A 16,179-nucleotide genomic window follows, 5' to 3' on the forward strand; every position below is an offset into this window, starting at 1 on the left:
ATGATGCTTAAGAAATCAATCAAGTAGGTGAAATTTTAGTGTTTCCTTTTAATTCAAAACGATTCTCAAAACTTTCTTATACCTTTCTTTAATTTGAGATGATCTGAAGATTGTGATGAAGTCGAGATAGAAAATAAATGCTTAATCTCAAAGTGAACAAATCTACTTAACAAAAATTGTCATAAAAGTAATATTGATTACTAATTTTTTTCTTTAGAATTTTGATTTTTTATGGTAACAAAAATGAAAATAAATGAGAATTAATTTTTTAATTATTGGAATTATCATTAATTTCAATTTCTTTTCTTTTATAGAAACAATGGATATAAGAGACTCCATCGATTTGCCTGATTTAGATGCTAGAATGATGATTCTAGTTTATAATCCAAATCTAAATGTGAGTCAACCGACAGTGGCAACTAACCACAACGAGGAGCTTGTGAAATTCAGTGGATAGAATTTCAAGACACGGCAACATAAGATGTTGTTCTATTTGGTCATGTTGAATTTGTCCAAATATCGAATGATCCTCTTATTATTGAAGAGGACGAGGTAAACGTTCTTACTGTATTCGCTACTATTGAAGCTTAGGAGTACTATGAGTTTTTATATTGGAACTACATCTTGAATGGATTTTTGGATACACTATATAAAATGTATAGTATCCATAAGATTGACATAGAATTATGGATGACTTTGGACCGTAAATACGAAATGGAAGATGTTGACACTAAAACAATTTAGTGACCAAGTTCTTAAAATTCGTAATGGTAGCACAAACGAGGGGAATAAATATTTTATTACTTTCATTGATGATAGCAAAATGTAATTTTATGTGTATTTTATTACATCAGAGGTATTTACAAAATTTAAATTCTTGAATCACAAAAGAATATTTCAAACACTGTTATATAAGTTGATATTATCTTAGCAGAAGAATTGTGAAATCAAATTATCAAGATTTCAATAATTGATTGATTCATAAAGAATCTCAAAGATTAATTTCTCAAAAGCAATAACATATGAACATTGACATATAATTCAGAGTTTTGAACCTAGCAAATATTACAAATTAAATTTGATCAACTTAATGATCACACGTGATTTTAGAATTTCCAAATCAGTATTCTATGAACTTTTCAGAATTAAAGACAACATCATTTAAATTAATCCCCATACAAGCCATTTAAGAATAGATTATCACAAATAACTTATAAAACAGAACATCAAAGATTAAGATCATAGTACGAGATATATTCATAATGTCGACAGTAGTTTTAGTCCGAGTAACGTTTATTTTATATGTTATTATATATAATAATATTATTAATATTATTATTTACAAAGCCCGAAGGCCCGGTTACAAAGTAAGGCACACAGGCCCAAGAAACAAGCACAATTATCACTACAAGAAAATATACCTTTAATGACACATGAACGATGACACACGCTAATTTATGACTTGCAAAAAATGTGTGTCCTAAAAAAATGTTATGTTTTTTAAAATCTAAACGATTCATGACTTACAATAATGTGTGTCATATTTAATAGTCATAATCCAAAAAATTTGCAAAAACACGGAGTACACTTTTTAATTGTGTCATCTGTAAAAGCCATTTTTTAATTTCCCCCATTATTTTCATCCTTTACCGCTTCTTCTTCCTCCACCAATTTCAATTACTTCCATTACGCATCTGCTTTCTCAATTTTCACTCCAAACGCCGTTGTAGACCAAACACTTTCTCCTTCTCATCAACGTTTCTACTCCTCATCGGCGGCGCCCTCTCCTTCTCCCTCATTGGACTCCGTTTTAAAGCTAGGATTTCTAGCTAACAAATCTGATGTCTTTCGGCCTTTAACTTTCAAAGCTAGTGATGCGATTCAGCTGGCTCGACACTACGGTCGGTGTACTGGGAGCTCTCCAAGGCTCGTCTCAGGTCAAACCTCAATTAAGATATTTAGGCAAATTTTAAAGGTTTGATTAAAAAAGTTGACTTTTTTTGGGTGGTTCGATTTACTAGTATGTTGGTGGTGGTGACTTCGGGGACTGGATATGTGCTAGGGAGTGGAGACATCGTTGATTTGGCGAGTCTTTGTTGTACTTGTGCTGGAACCATGATGGTTGTTGATTCGGCTAATTCGTTGAATCAGGTTGTCTTTTAAATATTTGATTGTTTTCATTGAATGCTTTGTCATGCACAATTTTAGAATCCTAACTAATAGGTTATTTGTCATGCACAATCTTTTAAATATTTTCTTGAGGAGTTAAGGGCTCTTAGATATTTGATAAAATTATTCTTTCTTAGATATTCGGAAGTATGATTTGTAAAGAAATGTGAAAAAATTGGAGAAAAGCATTATTATTCTTGAGGTTTGCCTTTCATGTAATTCTTTCATAACAAAATATGCACCTTTTAGGTGCAAAAGCTTGCACTTTTGTAAAGGCCCTTATGTTTTGGCATTCTTTTTTCTTTCCTTTTTATTAACCTTGGTAGAAACTAGGACCGGGACGGATGTACAAACACAGCTTTTAGGTGCAAAAGCTCATTGGTTATGATTTAAATCCATCGACATAGCTTTATTGATAGAAGTGACAGATAAGTACCCTGGCAAAAGGGGATAAGGAAAAAAACAATTATAAATTATTTGATATTCTAGGAATCGAATTCATGACTTGCAAATTGTAATTTCTTCTTACCTTCTTTCTTGAACACTATGTTTTTCTTACATTTGAGTTGGTCAATGTTGCAAGGATATGACAACATGGTGGTTGTATTTTAAGTTACTTTCATGAATTAACTAGATAGACTGACATTTCAATTAACCAATGGTATTCATGCCTCTAGGTTTTTGATATAAATAATGATGCAAAAATGAAGCGAACAAAGCTAAGACCTCTACCTTCAGGACGCATTAGGCAAATTAAAAATTAGTTTCGGCCGCTATTGCTTTGAAAGGACTCGGTGCTATTCTATTTGTATTTTTCTATGGCTTTGGAGTCTTCCTCCTGGTGAGATTTTTGTTTCTTAAGAGTGATTATTTTGGTTTCGTTTGAACTATGAAGTTATATGTTAATTCCACCGATCAGTTATGTTTGATTCTACTTTCGTGTCTCATCTAATTGTTCTTTCCTTTGCCATAGTTTGTGTATTTGCTGGTTAGCACTCCTCTTCTCTATGACTTCTAAAACTATCGACCTGAAGAGCCCCAGTACGCTGCTCTGCTCGGTGATTTTTTACAGGTATTTGCATGTCCATATCCGAAGTGTTTCCCTATGCATTATGAAATACAACGTGCAAACTTCATTGATTCTTTCATTAATGGCAGTCTGTTGCGCAATGCGGTGCATTATTGTTCTTCTGGGGGATGAAGAGCCTGATCATAAAGAGGCAACTAAGGAAGAAAGTCGTGAAGCCGAAAACTGCTTAAATATATCGAAGTGGTAGCAGGTGAAGAATGTTAATTTATAGTGCCAGGTAATATTTTGCAGGATTATCTGTTACCGAACTGAACTTAATTTTACTCCAACCCTTTACATTTCAATTCCCTCTCGTTCAACGAACAACGGGTTTAAAGACTTCTTACTGTGGAACGTCTCCAAAAGAATTCTTCGTGGAAACCGTATGTACTTAACATATTTGATTGTTTTCTTTTAGTTTTCTTTTATTTATTATTTATGTGGATTTAAAGACTGTTTCAGGTATCTTCATATGCTTCCCACCACTTTTGGGAATCCGTTATGGTTTACCGATGATGAGATGCTGGAATTGAGAGGAACAATCTTGTATAGAGCAACTGAATTGCGGGTAAATATAAGCATATAGTTTAATGTTTCTCTCGAAAATGAAATGCATGTAATTTGACTACCCATGATGATGAAAGTTAGTGTAATTGTTTTATAGAAAATGGATTTGATTTCTTTGTACGAAGATAAAGTGAAGCGTTTGGTGAAGAAACTTCTTGCTCTTGATGGAGTTTTAGAAAGATCGGTATTAATTACATCGAATAAAGTAGGAATCAAATGTGTTTATTTTCCTTTTTCCCAATGATGACATTCCTTGCACTTCAAACTTTGGTGGTTAATACTGCGTGATTTTTGTAATGCTAGGGCGAATTATATATTTTGGTCTCGTGCTCTGAACCTTCCTCTTCCACATTCTTATGTATTTCCCCAAATTCAAGAAGATACCGAGACAACTTGTCCAGTTGAAAGAAGTTCTGAGGTGACCATCAGTTATAGTGGACTAAGTGGAGAGCTTGTTAATGAAATTGATGGAAAAAGTGAGGTTACACTTTAGTTCTTACCACTTTTGTGCATAGATCTTTCCTCTTATTTGCTTTCACATGTGAAAGTTTACTGTATTAATATGGAGCTAAGGTTAAATATTTTTATTTATTTTGGGTTTATATTAGGATTTGAGGGTCATGATAATGATAACAAAGTCAATGGAACAAATTCCACATCGAAACAAGAAGAAACTGTCTGGGTGGAGGGTCTTCTCCCTGGCATTGACTTTTGCAACCATGGTATGTTAGTTTTTATTAGTCAGTGGCTCTCTAGTCAATTGGTTAGAGTTTATTCTCATTGAATTTTTTGGTTGTTCATTTTATTTTTAGACTTGAAGGCAGTGGCAACATGGGAAGTTCCTATCCCAAATGTAAGAATTAATTAATGCATTATTATTTGTAACCAATAAGCTTAATTCTTAGTATTATTGGAAACATTCTTTAATAAAATGTAAGTTCCACTGTCAATATGCCTTTTGTTCCTAATATTTTCTGTGTTGTTAATTAGTTCCCTTTGTTTGGGGCTCTGTTGCTATGCTTTTAACTGATCTATGAATTTCTTGTTTTTGCCTTTATGATATCCTTTGTGTATTCTATTTTTCATGCATATAGCATCGCAAGCCTATTTCAAAGTTAAATTAATATTAATAGTCTATTCCTGAGGACATTTAACTTATATGTGACTTCTGTGGTTACCAGCTGATCGGTATGTAATTTAGTAATCTAATTTGCTAAATCAGTTCGATTAAGTAATTCTTGTTTCCAAACTTTATGCATTATTGTCCGTCTTTCCCACTATAGAGGGATTGTAATTGGAGTTCTATGTGCCAAGGTGGGTATTTGAGTTGTACTATATTTCCCGTTTAGAAGGGGTGAATTAAGCATGCTGATAAACATAATTGAATTATTTTGATTCTTAGTTTTGACATAATTGGACTGCTTAGCGTTGTACTATTCTTGTTCCTTATCACTTCATTTTCAATTTTCTTTTGCAGATATACAATGAGCAAATAACAGATTTATTGGATCCAAATCAAAGAAACATGCAAATAAAATGGATTTTGTGCTATAATTTTGGGAAGAGGTCGGGAACAGCTGGTGTATCTGATGTTCCTACTAGTTTAGTTGAAGCCAATGCCCATTCGCAGCCTGTTTCAAGAGTTCTCGACTCTGAAGAAGTAACTTCAAAATTGCAAAAGAAGCTAGAGGAGTTACATCTAAGATCTTATAATCTGTTAGTATCTTCTTGTGATAATATAAGAACATTCTTGGTTTTTTGTTTTCAAATGCCATAGGTGATGGATATTATGTTTGTAACTTAATGTGAATATATTATATGCAAATGGATTACTTATATATAATATGATATATATATTTAGTATTATGAGTCATTAAATGTGATTTAGTTTGATTATTTGTCAATCTGCAATATATATATATATAACAATAATTTATGAAATACAATCACGACACACGAATGTGTGTCATCTTTTTTAATGGCGTGTGCTTCAATGACACGCAATGTAAGTCATACATGCATGTCATAAATTTATGACACACAAATGTGTGTAATCTTAATTTATGACGGGTTCTTCAATGACGCTCAATGAACGTTATAAATGCGCGTCATAAATGTGTGTCATAAATGTGTGTCATAAATGTGCGTCATAAATTTATGACGCACAGTTGCGCGTCATCTTAAATTCATGTCGGTGGCTTCAATGATAAGCAAATGTGTGACATCCGCACCCATAGATCACGCGCAATACGAGTCATTAAAGGGGTGTTTTCTACTAATGTGTAGGCCCGGTTACAACTCAACCCAAGCCTGATCCATACTTAAGCCCAACAACCGAGTTAGGCCCAATTCCAGCAAGCCCACGAGAGAAGCCTATGCTGCTAGGGATTCCACTGAATGTTCCAGCGCCGCCAGCTCATCTCCACCGCATGATTATAGACAGATCCAAGGGCCATAAACGAACCAGTAAAACCCTAGGGTGCTCATTGCAACCATAAGGTCTATTCCGACCACCGCCTCCGATGCCTCCAATCCAGCAATGCCACGATGGTTGTCGCCTCTCCAGATTTCACCAGAGCACTCCAGAAGGTTCTAGAAGAAGATTACTAGCCACACACATTGCAACCCTAGGGTTAGTCACCACCGTAGGTCTGGTGACTCACCGGATCTCGTTGTCGTTACACCGAACTTGGAGGACTATAAATAGCCCCCATCACCTGCAAAGGAGAAAAAAATGGCAAGAACAATGAACACGAGAGCAAACACCCACACAACAAAGAAAGAACACACAACAATGAGAGAGAAACAGAGAGACTATCACAACGATCCACCACTAGTAGAGGAAAAGAGAGAAGAATGAACTTACTCAGCCACCGGAGCTTCCACATGATTGCTGAGATTCGAAACGCCTGAAGTATTCTCTTAGATCTACCAAGTTTGAGGGGTTTTTAGGAGAAAGCAAGGTTGGATTTGGGTATAGGGTCGAAAGAGCGTTAATTTGGTAAAATTCTATAAATCTGGCCACCTTAGGTGGTGGTCGGCAGTGGCGGAATACAGCGGCGTAAGGCTGCCGGTCGGTAGTAGCTATCCCTCAGGCGAGAGATTTTTAGAGAGAGTTCAGAGCTTCTCTCTCCTTTGAGAGAGAAGCAAAACGAGGAAATGATATAAATGTCTCTTTGGGCCGGTTTTTGGCTATATAAACCCTCCCCGAACGACGTCGTTTTAGGGGAGGGGCTTTTGGGTAATTAAGAAACGCGTAAATCACACCCGTGGTCATTTTGTTTTGTAAACTTCAATTATAGTCAAGAAATCAGGTTCTTACACATTTAAGTTTTGTCTTCAAATTTTATTTTATTTGATTTTAGTTCTTATATATATATATATATATTATGGTAAAATTATGTATTTAATAACTAATTATTAATAGTTTTTATTTTAATTCTATATAGCAATTTAGGGTAAATTACATAATTAGTACATCATTTTTATATTTACTTTAATTAAGTTAATTAATTTAAATATTTAATGCTTTAATTATTAATTATTGTTATATGATTAATTAATATTAGTATTTTTACTTTAGAATTATTAATATACAATTTATTAATTTAATTTAATATGGTTTTAATATTAAATATTATAATAGGACTAGTAATTTTTATTTGGCATTTATATTAAATATTATTAAGTTTAAAGAACAAATTTATTGTTTATTGCAAAGACACTAATTAATAAATACCGGTACCAATTTTGGGAGTTGTGGGGATGCTAATCCTTTCTCGTACGTAACCGACTCCCGAACTCATTTTTCTGTTAAGCAAACCCGAGTTGTATTATTTTAATATTATTCTTTGGAATTTTTATTAAAATAATATGACATTTTGGTGACCAATATCACCAAATTAAAATATTTGTGGCGACTCTACAACTTGGTGTTTCATATGATTCATGGAGGATAAACACTTACTTTTTCGAGACTAGTTACACCGTTTGGGGTGTACTATTTGCACACTTTGTCGCTAGGTAGAGAAACGTCTCGACAGCTTGGCGACTCTATTGGGGAGTTCTTTTTAAAAATGAGAGTCCAGCCACCAATTTATTAATTATTTATCTTTGCAATAAATAATATTTTTTTATTTTGTTTTAATTATTTAATTATTTTACTAACTTTTGTTTTTTTATATGTACAGATTTAATTTTGGGTCATTAGAATAGAATAATTTGTTGTATATATTACTTTATTTCTTTTTATGCTTTTCCTCACCCACTGTGCACTACATTCATGACATGAGCTAAAACCCCGCTCTTATCATATTTAAGTGAATGAGAAACTACTCCCTTGTGTGGTTTCACCTCCGTATGGGATAGGGGACCATTCTTTGAGATCACACCTTATATTCCTCGTATGGTTTTCACCTCCGTATGGACATAAGGAAGTGTGTTCCTTCTAATTGAACTTAATCCGAAAGTCTATAATGGACCAGGATTGAGAGCTTGGCAGTCCAAGGGGACACCAACAAAGGTCAATTCGTTGACCATTTTTACCTTAGAGCCAAAACCCAACATATAGTAAAACTTAGAGCCTGAGTCTAGGCGAAGCCTAAACTGAATAAGTCTTGCAAGGATAGCACACGAGGAAAAGCTTGTTGAGTCTTTTATTTAATATTATCTTATTTTCTAAATAAATGCATGCGAACTAGAAATCATGCGGTTAAGTTATTTTTTCAAACAAAGGATGGAACTTGAAAGCATGAGGCTAGGATATAATTTTTTCTTACTAACTAGTTTTCCCGTATATATATTAATTGTTCTATTTGCATTTGCATAAACATGGCATACTCAAGGGTGTTGATTCAAGAGTGATTATCAAAACTAAAGGTTTTCATTATGGACAAAGGGTTTCATTATCAAGTAAACTGTGAAGCAGCCAAATAAGGGTATCTTGAGGAAGCTTTTAAAATAATGGAGGGATATGCGTACAAAAATCTTGTTAGACTGGTACCAAAAGCATTTTATGGTAAGAGCATCAATAGGAGTAGTCATAAGGGAGAGAATTTTTATGAAGCTCAAGCCTGTTTTTGGAAAGACGAAAACAAGAAATTGAGCATAGAGGTCGAAGCCATGCTCGATAATTTCTGAAAAGTCAGTCAAACCTTTAAAAATGTTGGACTAGGAAATACCCCTGAAAGATGGATGAAAAAAATCATTAAATTGAAGACTGATGCTTGCTGCTGGAAAAAGATACACGAGGATCAAGCAAAGAAATTCTCCTATGACATATAGATTGCTGAAGATATATATAATGTAACCATCACCAATTTGGAGAAATGTCAAGCTGAAAGTCAGATATTGAAGAAGGATATAGCCAACATGGAAGCTTCATATTTGATCCATCAATGTGAGATTAATAATGAATTAAAATTTATTAGAGCTCAGAACCACACATTACTGGAAATGGTGGATGATTATGGAGATCTGGTACAAGAGCTTCTTGAACATAAATGTTCTCTAATAAAGGAAAATGAACAATATTGTCTACAACTTCAGGAAATGGCCGGTAAGATTCAAGAAAAAGAAGATGACGTGAAGAAAGTTGTTGTTCAAGAAAGCAAGGTAGCCTACAAGCTAATAAACTTAGTTGGTTTTATAAGAGAGTTGAAGCAGAATGACGAATCAACTTTTGAGCATGAATGGAAATTAACTTGGCTTTTAAAGGAGATAGAGAAATTAAGAGGGAAAGTTATCCCTTATATGTAATGATCTTTTGATGTAAAAAAGAAAAAACTCTTTTTGTGTTCAATGGAAGTTGTTTTACGATGATCACTCTTGAATTACACCTTTTCATACATGCATTTACATATACATTTACATTCACATTCATGTTCTGCATAGCATGATAACATGTATGATAATCATGAAAGCATGGGAATAATCAGTAAAATATTTTGGAATCGGGAATTCTGAAAGAATCAAGGGCAGGTCTTAAAAAAGGGATTGAAAGCAATGAATGGAATATTAGCTCGAGTTGAACAAATTGAAAAAATCCAAGAACAACTTGTAGAAATCCAAAGAGAAATGCTTGAAGAAACAAGAAGGTTCCAAGTTAAGTCTAGAGAATAGATGTATAAGATGATGGGTATGATGGTTACTCTACTGTATGGAGAGTCTATGGAACATGAAAGGATAAAAACTTCAGGAAAAAGTTTGGATTTCAATAATGTAGTTATTGGTATGATGACAAATGACCAAGAACCTGTTGTTGAATATAGAAATCCAACTCATCTTCACGGATTAGGAAATATAACAAAAAAACATGGACATTGAAATTGGTTCAAAGAAGCGAAATATGGAACAAGTCCCATTGAAAATAGATAAAAATGGCAAGAAGGAAAAAAGGATAGCACATCTCTTTCTAATTCCAATTTTGTATTCAGGGTTATTACCTTTTCTCTTTGAAAGTGGTCTTGTAACACCCATCCCTCCTAGTACTTATTTACATCCGAATTGGAAAAATATCAAGAATCCATGCAATTATCATTATGGAGATTTTAGTCATTCTACAGAAAGTTGCATAATGCTGAAATTAAAAGTCCAAGACCTTATGGCAGAAGGGTTGTTATGTTTCGAAAATGGGAAACCTAAGCTTCTCAGAAACTCAAAGCTGGTTGAAAAAGAGAAATTTTCAAGTCATCATCTCTCTCAAGACGATGGTCAAAAAGTCAGACATTCAAAGCAAACATCTTCAAGAAAGCAATAGTAAAGAAACCATCATATCAAGGGAATCTCTACCCTGTTTTCCTTCAATCTCATGCAGCAAGTTATATGCCAAATTACATGAAGCCCAACTTATTTCCCTGTGTCTAGCTAAACCTTTGGTACATCCTTACCCAAGATGGTATAATAAAAAGGTCTTTTGTGAGTATCATGCTAGAATCTGAGGACACTCCATTAAAAATTGTGGCAACTTCAAACGACGAGTTCAAGATCTTCTGACTCATGGAATTATAGAAGCGAATGCTAATAGTCAATCCATTTTGATCAAACATTTGGGAGTCATGAAGTTGATAGTGTCAAAACAAATGGTGGACCAGGTAAAGCCAATGAGGATAAAGTAAGTATGAGTGATATAATTCTCGATACTTCTTCGATGGGTGAAACAAAAAGAAGAAATGAAAAAGCAAAGGAAATGTAATTCGAGACTGTCATACAGGTTTAAAAAGAAATAAGGTAGATACAACCTTAAAGACACCCATATCAAATCTTCTAAAATCAAGAGAAGCAGAGGGCAATTTAAAGAGAAAAGAGAATGTTACTCCAAGTACAGCTGCAAGAAACATCCAGAACCAGGATACATCAATCGCCACTAAAGAAATTTGTCCTGAAATTCAAACTGAGCCCAATTCCCAGTCAGGAAAAATGATGGGATTTGATAAAGAAATAGCTCAGGATAAAGCTGATATATGTGTGTCTAAAAGATTATCCAAACAAGCTACCCAAGAAATAATCAAGAAGTGGGGGGCAAATATCGAAAAAGATCCTGGTTTGATTATACACCCAACATCCAAAGAATAATGAGGCAGTGGAAGTTGTTATCTACCACTATTGTACCTTTCATTTTGTAACATCTTGTTTGAACGCGTCTCTCTTCCTTTCTTCGCCTTTTTGTAATAAAAATGTGTTACTTTTAAGGTTATGAGCATTGAATCAATTTTGCAGTCTTGTGTTTCTTTGAATATTAATTGGATTAAAAAACTCTTTATAATTAGAGTTATACATCTTTGACAAAAGTATCAAGATTGAGAACCAAGAAAAAAAGGACATTGATTTTACCTTAGAAGAAATGCATCCCAAACACTATCCTTCCACAAATATGAGAGAGCTTTCTCCAACGCAACGAATTAGACAAAAGACTTGGTATTGATATTTAGAAGCATACAACATGGGGCATATTTTGTAACATTGCAAAGCTAACTAGATTACCTTTCTATTAATGAGGTTCAACGATGAAAACTTTGATAAATCTAGTCTAAGTCAGTTGCAAGTGAATTGAAATTTGGTAATGAGATTTTTTGAATTTCACCTGACACATAGACTATAACAGGTTCCCTGTAAAAAAAAAAAGAGTCATATATGCAATAAAGTTGTCCCTCAAGAGCAATTGGTTAATAGCCTTGGCTTTATGGATAAGTTTCAACTAGCCCAATGAAAGCTAATCACGATAAAGATAAATTTAGCTAGCCAAAATGGCAAAAGAAAAAATTGTTGTAAAGGGAATTAAATAAATACCAGTTATAGTCTATTTCACACATGTACACACAGAAATTTCATTGTTAGAAGGTCTAGTAACTGTTATACTAGATTGTGTCATTTTATACGCATCCGGTTAAAAATAACAAGTTAAGAAAGTGAGGCATGTGACAATGTTCACAAAGAGCGAGAGAGGAGTAACATCTTCACTAAGATGTAACCATAGAAAATAGGGAAGCCAACCTGAAACTAACTTCTCAATCTTGATACTTGTCAAAGAACTATAACTCTGAAATAGTAAAAGTTGTTGATTCTTTTGATATTCTTTGAATTCATACTTATGATTTGATTCTATTGTGAACCTGTAAGGTGCAATATTTTTCAAAATTCTTTCATTATTTAATAAGAAAGGAGGAAGAACATTTTTAAACAGGATGATCTCAAACAAGAAAGATTTTTGAGCTAAGTCGATTCTACCCCTATATGAGGAAAAGAATAAGCAAGACCAGAATGATGAAGCCTTTCACATTTTTGAAAGCAAGAAGCCTGAGAAACCAAAGTATGGGGAATTGGACTTATAATGTTCCTTTGTGACAATCTGTTAAGATAGAAAGAAAGGCATGTATCTCATTGCATAGCAAAAAAGGCAAAATGCAACCAGTCAAGAAAGAGATGATCATCTCATTCAAAAGAGGCACATATCTCAAACATTTTTGTCAGAAAAATCGATCACTTCTTAAGTTTGTGATAGCGTGAAGAAAATCTCAACACCATTGTTTAGTAACACCATAATAAAAACATTCAAGATGAACAAATTTGGCACCAATAGAGCCATGAGTACCGACGATGGGACATTATCAAAGTTGGATCATGAGGTAATCATGAGATTCAAATTAAATGGACATTAAGAGTGAACCTTACAACTTGGAATGTTGGGGCATGCTAAAGGCCCATTTCAGTTAGAAATAATCCATGTGAACACATTTTGAAGGCCCATTTCATAAAAAAAATGATTCAAATAGGATATTTTGAATGATCACATCAATGTTGGAGTATTTTTGAAGGCTCATATCATAAATATTGAACACATTTTGAAGGCTAACATCAATAAAAAGCAAATGTTGGGGCATGTTGGACCCTTTTCAAATAGAAAAAAATCATTCCCCTGAGACAAAAAGGTATGAAGAATGAAAATGATGAAACAATGACAATAGAGTTGACCATACATCACTATTTTGTCCACCATGTGATTACATTATTCCCACAGAATCCACAGGAAAGGATGAATGTGTTGTCAAATATTTTACGAACCAATAATTATGGTTCGGAACCAATGTTACAATCATGTGGTTGACATAAGATGAAGTTTGTCTTCACACTCCAAAAATAAAAAATGAGAAATGATGAAGATTTCTTTCCATGTTAGAACTTTAACAACAAGAAACTAGTGGAGTCAACTAAGATTAAACGATGGGTTATTGTTAAGCATTTAGACATGATATGGTTTGAATAGCCTTGTTCGAGATATGATTAAATGTGGAGAAATGAAAGGAATTAGGATAAATCCTTCTTGTGAAACGTTTCAAGAGTCAAATCAGAACAGACGTGGCTGATATCTTGATTAAATCTCTGATGAGTTTGGCATGGTTATGTCTACATTTTGCAAGGATGATAGATCCTCTTTTCAAAAAATGATAGATTCTCTTTTCAAAGACATAAAACTTTATCAGATTTCTACAAAAGTTCAGGTAAAGAAAACTGGTGTTATCAAGAAAAATGGGGCACCCAAGTCATGATTCTGACTACGACAAGAGTTCCATAAATGAAACAGTTCTTCTGAAGGCGAAAAAGATACAAGTTAACCAGATAGTTATTCAGAAATGCAAAGGAATGATCGAGTGAAAGAAGATCAAACTTTGGGATCAAATGAAGATTGAATTGACATTCATGCATTCATAAGGACATCATGTGCATAAAAGATCATGTATTATATTGATACATTTGATTGCATTCGCATAAATGCATTTCTCATATGAAGATGCAGGAACAAAATACCTTACAAGTATAAGGTAGAATCTAAATTACAAATACATGAGTCATGTATGGAGAGGCAAACATCTGAAGAAAAGATGGACGCAATCCGTAGAAGAAGTATTATTTTTGGGGCATGCCCAACCAACAAGTTGTTTTGGAAAAAATGAGAAAACAATTTTTTAACGTTTCTCATTCAATCTTTGTCAAAAATTAAATTATTGAAAAGTAAGAAGTCTCTTACTCAGTAAATAATTTCTCACGAATTTGTAAATCCTTCGGGTCATCTGTAAAGCCTGAGGGTAGGATGTTTTCGCATGAAAATGAGAAAACTATTTCCAAAAGTTTCTCATTTAATGTTCTAGAAAATAAGTCTTCGGGTAATTTGTAAAGCCTCCGGGTAATTTGTAAATCCTTTGAGTCATCTGTCAGTCTTTCAAGCAAGATGATTCTTCTCAAGTCAGAATTCGCTCTCCACGGAAGAGTAGTTGAATGGATTTTTCAGCGAAATATGTAAATTTCACGGAAGAGTAGTGAAGCAATCTAATTCCAAGTTTGATCTTCACGGAAGAGTAGTAAAATTAGACTCTTATCAAGTCCTCTTCATTCTTCACAGAAAAGTAGTGAAGCAAGAGCAAGATAAAAATTCGAACTCCACGGAAGAGTAGTGGAATGGATTTTTCAGCAAAGTATGAAGCTTTCATGAAAGAGTAATGAAGTCATGCAAACTCAGTATTCACAGAAGAATAGTGAAGCAAATCATTTGCAAGTCATCAGCCTTCACAGAAAAGTAGTGAAGCAGGATCATGATCAGTTGGAAATTTGCTCTCCACGAAAGAGTAGTGGAACGAATTCCCAACAAAGCAAGAAGTTCACTCGACGAAAACTTGTCTTTTTATATTTGCTTTATTCTTGTTTACATAAAAATAAGCAAAGAGGGGCAGCTGTCGTTAGTAGTTTTCATCCGAGTGACGTGTATTTTATATATTATTATATATAATAATAATATTATTAATATTATTATTTAAAAAGCTCGAAGGCCCGGTTACAAAGTAAGGCACACAGGCCTAAGATACAAGTACAATTGTAGGCCCGGTTACAACTCAACCCAAGCTCGATCCAGACTTAAGCCCAGCAACCGAGTTAGGCCCAATTCCAGCAAGCTCACGAGAGAAGCCCATGCTGCTAGGGTTTCCACTGAATATTCCAGCACCGCCAGCTCATCTCCACCGCACGATCATAGACAGATCCAAGGGCCAGAAATGAACCAGCAAAACCCCAGGGTGCTCATTGAAACCCTAAGGTCTATTCCGGTCGTCGCCTCCGATGCCTCCAATCCAGTAATGCCACGATGGTTGCCGCCTCTCCAGATTTCACCAGAGCACTCCATAAGGCTATAGAAGAAGATTACCAGTCGTACACGTTGTAACCATAGGGTGAGTCACCACCGTAGGTCCGGTGACTCATCGGATCTCGTTATCATTACACCGAACTTGGAGGACTATATATAGCCTCTATCACCTGCAAAGGAGAAAAAATGGCAAGAACAATGAACATGAGAGCAAACACCCACACAACAAAGCAAGAACACACAACAACGAGAGAGAAACAGAGAGACTATCACAACGATCCACCACCAGCAAAGGAAAAGAGAGAAAAAGGGGAACTTACCCAGCCACCGAAGCTTCCACGTGATTGCTGAGATTCAAAACGCCGGAGGTATTTTCTTAGATCTACCAAGTTTGAGGGACTTTTAGGAGAAAACAAGGTTGGTTTCGGGTATAGGGTCGAAAGAGCGTTAATTTGGTAAAATTTTGTAAATCCAACCACCATAGGTGGTGGCCGGCGGCGGCAGAATACGGCGACTAAGGCTGCCAATCGGTAGTACCTATCCCTCAGGCGAGGGATTTTTAGAGAGAGTTCAGAGCTTTTCTCTCCTTTGAGAGAGAAGCAAAACGAGGAAATGAGAGAAATGTCTCTCTTTGGGCCGATTTTTGGCTATATAAACCCTCCTCAAACGACGTCGTTTTAGGGGAGGGGCTTCTGGGTAATTAAGAAACGAGTAAATCACACCCATGGTCATTTGGTTTTGTAAA

General features: G+C 34.6%; 1 long non-coding RNA gene across 1 annotated transcript; it reads left to right on the forward strand.

The window, feature by feature from the left end:
- The first annotated feature begins 2,947 nt into the window (after positions 1 to 2,947).
- Positions 2,948 to 3,416, forward strand: LOC120171202. The gene is made up of 3 exons (XR_005520857.1): positions 2,948 to 3,010; positions 3,143 to 3,241; positions 3,328 to 3,416. It is a non-coding gene; the product is annotated as an uncharacterized LOC120171202 (long non-coding RNA).
- The last annotated feature ends 12,763 nt before the right edge of the window (positions 3,417 to 16,179 follow it).

Source organism: Hibiscus syriacus, unplaced genomic scaffold, assembly GCF_006381635.1.
Source record: "Hibiscus syriacus cultivar Baekdansim isolate YM2019G1 unplaced genomic scaffold, ASM638163v2 tig00111812_pilon, whole genome shotgun sequence".
In the NCBI taxonomy this organism is placed as follows: Eukaryota; Viridiplantae; Streptophyta; class Magnoliopsida; order Malvales; family Malvaceae; genus Hibiscus; species Hibiscus syriacus.